Source organism: Coturnix japonica, chromosome 1, assembly GCF_001577835.2.
Source record: "Coturnix japonica isolate 7356 chromosome 1, Coturnix japonica 2.1, whole genome shotgun sequence".
Lineage (NCBI taxonomy): Eukaryota > Metazoa > Chordata > Aves > Galliformes > Phasianidae > Coturnix > Coturnix japonica.
In genome coordinates, this window is record NC_029516.1 from 50508750 (window position 1) to 50521175 (window position 12426).

Below are 12426 nucleotides of genomic sequence, written 5' to 3' on the forward strand. Positions count from 1 at the left end.
ATGTCTTTCATGCAATAAGGGGCCCAAAACTGGACACAGTACTTGAGGTGTGGCCTCACCAGAGCTGAGTACAGGGGGACAATTACCTCTCTGTTCTTGCTGGCAATGCTGTTTCTGATGCAAGCCAGGATGCCCTTGGCCTTCTTGGACACATGTGCACACTGTTGGCTCATGTTCAGCCAAGCATCAATCAATACCCCAAGGTCCATTTCCTCTATGCAGTCTTCCAGCCAGTCCACCCCAATAGATGTTCTCAGCAGGTTTCTGGAATTCTTCTTTGCTAGGTACTGGTATCTCATCAGATACCACTTCCTCAGACAAGCCATATAATGTCAAAGAACACTGCAATGCTCCTGTGCCTTTTTGCAGTGATAATGGTAGACACAAGGATTACTCTCAGATAGCTTGAATAACAGCTGTAAGGAAGAGCTGTTTATCTTCTTTAGCAACTGCAGTGTGACCATGGCAATGTAAGTAAGTCACATGATTTTTATACATATAAAGCATGTTCTTCGCCATCACACACGCTCAGTTTTATATTTTACCACAAAAGATTACCATGGGGATGCCCACATGATTCACATATTCAGAGTATCCCTCTCAAAGCATCTTAGCTGAACAAAATGGAGTTTTTAGATAGCATGCAGAGCTAAAAAAAAATAAGCAGTATTTGAAAGCTTGCACTTTTATTAAAAACAAACAACAACAACAACAACAAAAAAGATGCATCTTTAAGAACATTTTGCAGAGCAGTAAGTTTTCCTGTAAACAAAATAACTTATTCTTCCATGAAACTCTGGATTACACAGATGCTGCTCTTTACTAAGTTAGCACCATTACCACATTCTTCTCATTGCTAATGCTCAGTTTCACACACTATTAGGAGAGATTCCCAGTGCTGCAAGTTTAGACACTGATGACATAAACCAGTCACCAATGGGTTATGGTTAATATCTCTATTATTTTCAGCCACAAAGATATCTTCCATAAACAAAAAATAATCGATGAACTTTCAGCACAAATAAAGAATTATGCTTGCTGTTACAAAAGTCTTTTCATTGCTGTTAAATGCTTTAGGGTAAAGAAAAGGAACCTCCTTGCCAGCATCTACCACATATGATATTCTAACCCTTAAGATAAACATGCACGTGCCACAACACAAAGCTGCTTCTGAGCATCAGAATGTGTGGAAGCATTCCTAACTAACAGCTATTGTTTGCAATCATTCTAAGTATCACATGCCTTTGACATTTTCCAGGACTTAACACGCTATAACACCACAAGAAAAAGTCAGTTGATTAGTTTCCTAAGTGGCCTTTGTTTTTAAAGAGGTTTTCACATCTGAACATGGAACAGAAACATGTTGATTCATTTAGTTGTGATCTTTTAGTTCAAAGAATATCTCAGATACTCAAGCATGAACCTCTCCTGTCACAGCTCGAGGTTATTCCCTCTAGTCGTCTCATTAGCTACCTGGGAGAAGAGGCTGACCCCCACCTTGTCATAACGTTCTGTCAGAGACTTGTAGGAGGCAGTAAGATCTCCCCAAGTTCCTCTTCTCCCGACTTAACAATCCCAGTTCCCACAGTCACTCTGCAGATGACTCGTGCACCAGACCCTTCAGAGCTTCATTGCCCTTCTCTGAACATAGTCCATGGCCTCGATGTCTTTATGTAGTGAGGGGCCCAAAACTGGTCACTATACACAAGATACTGAGCACAGGGGGACGATCACCTCCCTGCTTCTGCTGGCTGCACTATTTCTGATACAAGCCAGGATGCTGTTGGCCTTCTTGGATAGCTGGGAACTCTGTTGGCTTGTGTTTAGCCAAGTGCTGACCAACAACCCTGGGTCTTTTTCCTCCACACAGGTTCCCAATGACTGTGCCCCAACTCTGTAACAATGCATGGGGTTGTTATGACCAAAGCACAGGACTTGGTACTTGGCCTTGTTGAACTTCATCCCATTGGCCTCAGTCCAGTGATCCAGTCTATCCAGATCCCTCTGTAGGGCCTTACAGACAGATCAACAGTTTCTCCCAACTTGGTGTCATCTGCAAACTTACTGAGAGTGCATTCAAACCCTCATCCAGGTCATCAATAAAGATATTAAACAGGACAGGCCCCAGTACTGACCCCTGGGGAACACCACTCATGACCAGTTGCCAGCTGGATTTAACTCCAGCTACCAACACTCCCTGGGCCCAGCTCCCCAGCCAGCATTTACGCAGCAAAGAGTGCACTGTCCAAGCCATGGGCTACCAGCTTCCCCAAGAGAACTCTGCAGGTGACTATGTCAAAGGCTTTGGTGAAGTCTAGGTAGACTGGATAGACACCAGATCCACCTCTGACAGAACTTGAAGCAGACAATAAAACTATTAAGTTTCTGGTTGCATGACCAGACATGGGATAGCCAAACTCAGCAGAATGTACAGCTCTGTTTTTCAATCTCTATTGCCTTCAGTATATGTCAGGAACTCATAAAGTCAGTAAGATTTGTTTATTCTTGTCAGCCCATATAACCGGTGCTTACTCCTCAGTTTGCACTGCACTCAGCTGCAGAATCCCAGAGGCATTCACTGGGCTCAGTGTCCATCTGAAGATGTGAATAGCTGCTGTGAATACCAGCAAATGCGATTTAAGTAAAGAAATCATACTCCCCCTCTTACCAGATGCAAACTGTTCCATTCCCTACCTACACCAATGAAGCACATGGTAGTCTAAAACTATATTCGTTCCATGTTATGAATGGGTAATGCTATGCAAATAATTCTCTACCCTGGTCAAAGTCCCAGACCTTTACCTCATGGGGAATTCCAACATTTCAGGAGTATATTTGATGTAATAATTTACTTGGAAACAAGACCAAAAAAATCCAATTAAATAAAAATTTGAAATTACTGTCACATGAAAGTGACATCCTTTCTAACTCCTTACTAAGCTTTATACAAAATTAGACAATAAATAGATTAATACCAAAGAAATGTGTTATACTTAATTACACAATTTCCTCAATAATATTTAGACAAAAGATGAAATTTATTCCTGTGAAATACACTCACACACAACTCAAGAAATCTATTTTAAAAGATTTTGCTCCTACAGTAATATTAATAATTTATTGTTTCCTACAGCTTCTTTTTGAAATCACGGAGGATATATGAATAAGCATTCACTAGTATCCAGGAAAGGGTTTAACTAAATTGGTACAGTGATCAATTTCCCCATTGCTTAGTTATTACTGATTATAAAAATCATCTGGTATGAATTCTGGTTTATAGATATGAACTTCATATGCTCATAAGGAGTAGAAAAAGACATTTTGATTCCTTTTTTTTTCCTAGGGGAGAGAACATTTTTATAATCTCTCTGGAAAAAAAAACTATATATTTGCAGTTACGTAGTACAACAGTATGGGAAACTGGGATCGCTTATTGTTTCAGGCCCAGGCCACCCAAGATCTGAGAGGGCTTGGAAGTTCTCAGAATACATCATATGAGAGACTGGTGAAAACAGACAAACAAAACAAAAACAACCCAGCTGGCTGTGCTTCCCCCGGTTACAAGGCAAAACCATCAGAGAGAGGCCCTTTCCCACACAGAAAACATTTTAGATTGGATATTTTAAGAATGTTCGTCTTTCATAAAATCTTTCCACTGATACTATTTTATTTCCTTTTTTAATCAAAAATCATGTTTTCCTCTTAATTTTCTACAAATAAATTTATGTGAAATCTGCAGGAAATCTCAAAGAAAAACTCACAAGTTTTTTTCCCCAGCCTCTGTTTTCTGTTTGCCTATAACAGATGAATATTAGATACAGGAATATATAAGGGCAGAAAATGCAGTTTCTTGGGCTCAACCAGGTGCACAGACAGTCAGTCAGTCATTTCTGAATTTTCTGTGTCTTGCTACATAGATTTTTATGTTAGTATATAACTGTTTATTTGAGCTACATTTTATACCCTCTGATTGAAAAAAAAAAAAAAACAAACCAATGAATGCTTTTAGAAAGTATGAAAACAGTCTACATTTCTCACAGTATCCCCTAATAATAACCATTCTGGCTTCCAGTGTCACTTGACCTTCACTCAGCTTCAGTATTTCTTCCTGTTTAAAGCAATGCGTCTTTGCAAGCACCCTTTCCCTACCTCACCGCTGCAAGTTCAGATCCGAGCTCTGAGCAGACCTGATCAAACACAGGTGGAAGGCCTGTTGTATGGTCAAGGAAGGAGACAGAATTTTGACTCAGTAATGACTTTGGTCCATGACTACATGCCATAAGCAATGCCTTACCCATAACTATCTGTTCTGATGCACAGATTTGCCCTACCCATATCTAAACAATGGTGAGAATTTATGCATAGCACTTCTGTCCAACAAACATCATTACGGTTTTGTTTTGTTTGTACTTTTTTCCTGGAAAAAACTTCCCCAAACTATATACCACAGTTGCAACCATCTGCACACCCACAGATATGCTCTCTAAACTGAGTTTTCATTCATCTTTCTCTGGTATCTTTCCTGGCTTTATAGCCTGTAAATATTCCACTCTCAAACAACCACTCTATGGAGACAGGAACACTGGGGTTGCTATCAATATGAATTATTCCTAATCTTTGCTTAGCCTGTATGGCAACCAGGAATATTAAGTTTGTATATAATATGACTAGGAGGTGCATAGATGAAAAAAGACATGTACAAAATCTGCTAAAGCCGCAGAAGACATCTAATCTATCAAACCTCTTGGCAAAGGTTGGGGGATCAAAGTCCCTCCTACTATAATAGAATCACAGAATCAAAGAATTGTAGTGGCTGAAAAAGACGTCTAGAGATCATCAAGTCCAAACCTCCTGGAAAGCAGACCTCCTGCAGCCAGCTACACAGGTAAATGTCCAAGCAGGTCTTGAATATCTCCAGAGAAGGAGAATCCACGATCTCCCTGAGCAGTCTGTTCCAGTGTTTCATCATCCTTACTGTGAAGAAAATAGCAAGTTCAAGATCACTCAATGAGATTGAATGTGTGCAAGTCTATAGCGCTGGATGACACACATCCCAGGGTCCTGAAGGAAACTGCTGATGTGGTTGCCAAGTCACCCTCCATCATAGCTGAAAAGTCACAGCTGTCAGGCAGAATCACAGTGACTGGAAAAAGGGAAACTTCGTTCTGATTTTTAAGAAAGGCAGAAAGGAAGGTCTGGGGAACTACAGGCTGGTAAGCCTCACATCTGGGAAGATCACAGAAAAGATCTTGCTGAAAGCTACATGGAAGTACATACAAGATGATGAGGTGATTATAGTCAGCACAGCTTCACCAAGGGTAGATCTGGTGGCATTCCGTGATGGAGTGATGGCTTCAGTAGACAAAGGAAGAACAACTGATGTCATCTACCTGGATTTCTGCAAGGTCTTTGACATGGTCCAGCACCATATCTTTATCCCTAAGAGTGGAATATTCAGTCAGTAGGAATTGATTGGATGGCTGCAACCAGAGGGGTCCATCTTGGTGGTCTGTAAGATCTTTAGCAATGACATAGGGAGACTGAGAGCACCTTCAGCAAGTTTGCCAATGACACTAAACTGAGCAGTGCAGTGCAGATACAAAAGGAGGAAGGGATGTCACCCAAAGGGACCTGAAGAAGCTCAAAAAGTGGACCTATGTGAACCTAATAAGGTTTAAAAGACCAAGTGCAAGGTGCTGCACTTAGGTTAAAGCAGTTCCAGTTATGCATGCAGACTGGGAGAATTCACTGGGAGGTGCCCTGTAAATAAAGACTTGGAAGTTTTGCTGGATGAGAATCTTGACACAAGCCAACGGCATGAGCTTGTGGCCCAAAAGGTCAACTGTATCCTAGGCTGCAGCAAAAAAGAGGTGGTCAGCAAAGAAATTGAGGTGATTGCCTCTCTTTGCTCTGCTCTCCTAAGGCTAAATCTGGAGTTCTGTGCCCAGACCCAGGGATCTCAGCACAAAAAAGATGTGGAGCTGTTGAAGTGGGTCCAGAGGAGGACCGCAAAGATGATCAGAGGACTGGAATGCCTTTCCTATGAACACAGGCTGAGGGAGGTGGAGAAGACTCCAGGGAGACTTCATCGTAGCCTTCTAGTTCTTAAAGGCAGCTTGCAAACAGGAAGGAGACCAATATTTTACATAGGCAGATAGTAACAGGACAAGAGGGAATGGTTTGGAAATAAAAGAGGGGAGATTTAGATTAGATATCAGTAGGAAATTCTTTACTCAGAGGGTGATGAGGCTCTGTCACAGGCTGCCTAGAGAGATGATAGATGGCCCATCCCATTCAAGGCCAGGTTGGATGGGACCCTGGGCAGCCTGATCTGATGGGTTGCAGCCCTGCCCACACAGGGTGGTTGGAACGGGGTGGTCTTTAAGGCCACTTCCAACCTAACTCAAGGAAACTGCTGATCCTTGACTCAGTAATGGCAAAGAGGTGCAGGTTATATCAAGTTATGTAGTTGATTCCCAGGGTAGACAAGAGGGAAGAAAAGAGTTATATAATGTCTCTCAGAAGAGAAACCACTACAGTATTGATGTCTAACCTTTGGGCTTTCCTGGGCTGCAATGAGTGAAGAGGAATTGTTGGTCCACATCTACAGAGGCTGCTCCAAAAGTAATGCCTCCTATTTATTTCCATAGAAGCCACAACCAATATAAAGAGCACAATAATGTTATTTAATTGAGCAAATTCTCAGCTACAAAACACTCTCTTTTAACCGTCACAACCATTAGCTGTGCATTTTCACCAGTGATGAACAAGAGCTTGCATGCTGTACTTGTAACAGTCTGCATCAGTGGAAGTGATCTGCTGTCACCACTGCTGAAATACACCACCCACCACTTCACTGTACTCACATTCACTGTTTGGTCTCCATAAACATTCAGAAAACATCAGTGAACATCGGTGGGTGTCATTTTTTCCACATGAAGGAATTCAATGACACATCTTTGCTTCATACGCACTTCCATGTCAGTCTCCATTCTGTCAGACTACCCCTCTTCTGTCATCTGTCACACAGCAACAAAACGTAACAGAATATTGTTGGGAAGGTTCAACCTCTACTGCCATACCACCAACATCCACCTCTGACATCATGGGCCAACATAACGCACAGAATCAGCTAGTTTAAAGATCAGCAGGAAGAGATCCATTAACATTGTAGCTCAGTTGCTGAGAGCTAACTAGCAATATAATGTAGTGTTGTCATGTCTTCAGTGGGTACAAGAGCATGTGTACAAATAAAAGCATATCTTTCAGATCTCATGCTTAGTAGGAATAAGTGAGACAAGTCAGACAATCTCCAGACTCTCACCTTTTTAAAACATTGGAGCTCTGCTTATTAAAAATATTTTGTTCCAGGTTTTATAGCTACTAAACTAAGCTACTCTGTGTCTTTCCATAGGAGCGCAGATCCTCTACCTAAACACTTCAAAAAAAAACAAAACCCATAGCTCTTCTTCTTGATTGTTTCACACTTCCTCTGGACAATAGTGAGCACATGAGAGTCTTTCTAACCAAACAGTACAAATAACACTGTAGAGAAAGATGTAGGAAGAGCTATGCCTCAGATACATTTCCTTGATCATTGCAGCCTTTAGCACTGTGTCAAGAACTTCAGACTGTATGCCTAAGCAAACCATATCTACCAATATTTTTAATTTAGAGAATAACAGCAGATCCTCCTGCCAGCAGGCTCTGCTCAGTCAAGTAAATCCACTTCTCTAGCATTCTTAATTCTCCCACAAGTCTTTGTGCTCCCCCAAGATACTCAACAGTAGTTCACCTATAGCAAGCAGCATCCAAGGGGCGAAGGGTTGCTAACAGTATATTTCAGTGGGAATATGCACAAAAGGGCAACTCTCAGGTGAATTATTACTTCAGTCAGCAAAGCTTAAATTTACATTTCAAATTAATGCTATTGTGTTTCCTCTGTGTTGCAGCAGAAGTCTAGGTCTCCTGGCACCAAGCAGAGGTGTAGATGAACCGAGTCCAGTCCCTGGAAAAGCCTGGGAGGAAAAGCTGTGTCCTGAAGCAGGAGAGCAGAGACTTGAGCCAGTCTCTCCCATGTCCTTGTACCTTAGCAACCCAGCTTGTCTGCCCAAAACAGTACCTTTTGCCAAAATAGAAACACTCCAAAGTTTTAGTCAAAATTGTCATGTGCTACCAGAGACCAGTACAAAACAGGGGTAGGGGGCCACCGAGGACAGTGCAATTATGTATTTAGATTGAGTAGCATAGCTTATAATTTACTTACTTAAAACAATATATATTTTCTTGCTCCACATATGCTGATTGCTCAGCCCCAAACACCTCTTCTGTGAGTTAGACAGAGAGCTGTTTATGCTGGTTACATCCTCTGTGTACAACTTTTATGAGTTTTTTGGCTTTTTATTGTTACACATTTGGCTATCATAGCACTTGAATGAGGCTGGCTTGCCTTAAGTGTAAATCAAGAGGGACAGTAGTGAGTGATGAAGGATTTTATAACTCTGAGGAACTGGCTGAACTCTTTCCCTGTTGTACTAAGATATTTCTATTCCCTCTTCTGAAGGTGTAGAATACTCCTCAGCAAAGGAAAGCTGGACTTTTGTTTTCCCTCACCCCCATGCATGGAGTTTCCTGGGATTATTTTCAGCTTTGACTCCTTCCTCATAAAACATGCACGCAAATGTGACAACTAAGAATAGACAGACTAATTCTCTAGATACAATATCCTCTTCCTGTTAAATCAACAGCATATGTAGATTTTCAAGCTGATTCATTTCTGAAACTCATTTGGATGACTCTCCATGATTTATAGGACTTCTCAGGTGGTCTCCCATGTAGACATCAGCCACACTGAATTTTTTTTTGCCTTCTAAAGAGAAGAAAGATGTATTCTGCCCAGGAAAGGCAAAGATCAGCTCTCTAAAGGCCTCCAATTTTATTGTGTTTGAGACGCTATTTTTCATCATTTCACTTGCCTTGTTTTTTCTCTGTCACACTCAGGCCTCATTATATTTAGTGCAAACTCCAACCAGACTCCCCACTGCACACGGAGGTGACAGAGTTAGAAAGCACAGAGCTAGCAAGACTCCACTATGAATTTAAACCTCTCCAGGGCAGCATTCAGGACTCACAGAGTTCAGAGCATGGCTCTCTCACTGGAAATAGTGTCTATACTTTGAGACTGCAAAGATAGAAAACCAAATGCAGCTTCCATCCAAGTTAGCAAATCCCAATTCTTTTAATTATTGTTATGTACTCAGTTAATAAAATCAAATTTCTTCTGGTATTTCTTCTGCTGAACACCAACATTGTTAGCTCTTTCACAACCTTCCACTGCATCAAAGAATCAAATATCAGGGCATCTTATTATAATACCTTGATTGTATAGTACTGTGAACAGCAATCTAAGAGAGAGCATATTAGTAAAGATGTGAAATCCCCCAAGAGGATTTTGAGCTCTACTGAGCTCAGGGGATCTGCTCAAGAGAGGTGACTGCAAAATTTTCCAGGCTCAAACATTTACAGATTTTGGAGCACAACAGTTTCTGCCAAGCCACACTGTGTTCTCTTAAGTGGACACGCAGCTCCTACTATTCACTTTGCACTAAAGTGAAGTGGCCGGAGAACTATTTTTTCGAACTCTTCCTTACTGTTCAGAATGTTTTTTACTCTGGTGTGAGGAATTAATACAAAAGTTGCATTCAGATCTTATAGGCTCTTGCCCTTCTTTTTCATATTAAACCAGTTATTGGGGTCTTTCTCTCTTGGGCTTCAATTTTCATTTCAAAATTATGGGTAGTACTGCACCATGAAAATAATTGCCTAAAAGGCTTAAGTCTTTTGACCCTTCCAAAGAAACTTTTTTTATTGCCTAATTAGAAAAGTAAAGGAACCTTTACAAGTTTTCAAACAAATGTATAAATATGTCCAGGAGGAACCATGCTGGAGAAATGGCCACTGTCTCACTTTCTAGAGAAAATACATTATCTTCTGTGGTGAAGAGGCAAAAGAAAGAGAAGCAGGGCAGCCGACAGCCCATTTGGACTTTCTCAGGATCCCTTTTTCCTCTTTAACAACTGCTCTTTTGCTGTTTCTTCCCCAGACAACCAGTTCTATTCTATGATTCAATAATGCACGGTGTTGCTGAAGGGAAAGCAGAATGGTTCTGAGATTTCTAAGCCCTGGATTATTTATTTTTCCCCACTTCTTTCTTGGGATTCACATGTAAGTGCTAAAGAGGCTAAAGATGCAGACTGCTCGTCTAGAAAACTGGGCTGTGTAAAGTCTGTCATCGTATTTCTGGAGGTTAAAAGTATAAATTATTCTTTCAGAGTATTTGCACTGACTTAAAATGTCAGGGAGTCAGAGCTGCCATTTTACCACTATCCGCTTGTTGCCACTCAAAGTAGGGTCCCAGGAGGCTGCAAAAAGGAAATTACAGAACATTAAAAGGGACTTTGAATCCCTTGGGAAGATGTTAAAGGGAGCAGGAACACAAGTAGTCTTCTCATCTGTCCCTCAGGGTTTTGAGTACAATGTTCTTGCACAGGCCTTGGAGAGACAGGGTTTGTGGGTGTCAGATGGAATGCTACTGAACAGATACTAGCAAAAGTGTTTTTGGGAGCAAGATGACTACACTGATTACCAGAGCTTTAAACTAGATTTGATAGGGGAAGGGGATGGAGTTCCTTGTGACAGAGAGGGACCTGGGAATGCTGTCTTTTTAGGAAACTGTGTAGAAAAGCCTCTCAGTTGTCCAATAGGATCTTGTGAGGACTCCTCAGAGAAGATAACAGTAGCTCAGCTTAAGCCTTCTTGCATCCTTGCATCCCACTGGAGATACTCACACCCTCTGCTTCAATAAAGTGCCTGTATACCAATACATGCAGCATAAGAAATAAACAGGAAGAATGGAGATCCATATGCAGTCATGGGGCCACAATCTGCTGGCTTCCTGAAGGCCTTTACACCACCCACTCAGGAGTCTTGTCACCCCTATCCAACAGCAGCTGCATGAGCTTAAGTCATCACTCTTCCAAAATTTTTCTTTTTTCCTCCTCAGGAGTCAAAAATCTGTTCCAAATGAAAATAAAGCAGCATGGAGCAGAATGGCAAGGAAAACAAACAAACAAACAAAAAACCCATATGCTTCATTTCTTGGACTGTTAATCAGGAATCTTAAATAATGAGTTTGTCAATATTATTCCATAGTCTGGAATAAGATCTGCAAATACAGTTTGCCAAATGTAGTTATTTGTTCTTGCTCTTCTTGAACAATTTTTGACACCATTTTGGCTGCAGCAACAGGGCTGCCAACCTATAGCTTTGTATATTTCAAAATGTATTTACAACTGCTTGAGGTACAACAACAGTCTGTGGGCTGACACTTCTCCAACTAATTTCTAAAGCACACATGTCAGAAGCATGTTAAACAACTTATGGCATGGGCAGAAAGACATTAATAGATAAGAGCCCAACATACTTAAAAAGAACTGCCAGTGCCTCAAATTGTGTTAATATGCACTAGTGTAATTCAACTCATGGGAGGTCCTGAAGTTCATTTATGACCTTTCTTGGGTGTGAACAACTATGTTCCGGCCAGCCTGGCTTTAGCTAGGCTCCAATCAAACTAGTTGTCCAAGTCAGCCCAGCTATCTGGCTCACAAAGAAGAAACAGGCAGGGCTGGGCTCAAAATGCAACTGTCATTAACAGGAAGACAAACTTACTGCATTTCAATACCTCCAAACTACCTCTCCACTTTAAAAAAGGAAAAAAAGAAAAAGAAAAAAGTTTCTTTAGCTTCCAGACTTGTGCAATTCTTAGGCTCATAGTCATTAAGATACTACAAGCATCATCCTGCTATGTTTCACGTGAAGAAAACAAAGCTGTGGCCACTGGGTCTAGCCATTTAGGGTAAACAGTCTCTAGAGATTCCTTCATTTCATGAGATTGTTTCAGGTCAGTTGAAACCTCAATCTAAACCAGATGCACTGGTAGAGTTTGCAGTCACAAACTGGAACTGACTCATATTAGCCCACTTTAAGGTTCCATTTCCCTGCTATCACACAAAAAAAGTCACTAACAACTTCATCAAGAGCAAGTAGTAAACTACAGGCCTACCTGGAAAAACAGTAACAGAAATAGTCTGGTTTACGCTACTGCAGAGATCTTTACTTTTTCTTCTGCTGTTTAATGTTTAAACCATGCAAACCTAATTCTACATTATGTTTCTTTTTACAATATTTTTTTGACTTGGAGAATAAGCAACCATCCAGTTCCTTGTTTGGCAGCAGTACAAAGACACTTTGAACTAACAACATATTCTGTAATCTAGCCTCAGGTATGAAGTTAGCTACTGGTTGGACATAAAGCATGTGGCTGAGCAGTCCAGATTTGGCTGCACAGTCCAGATCTGCACTGCTTTT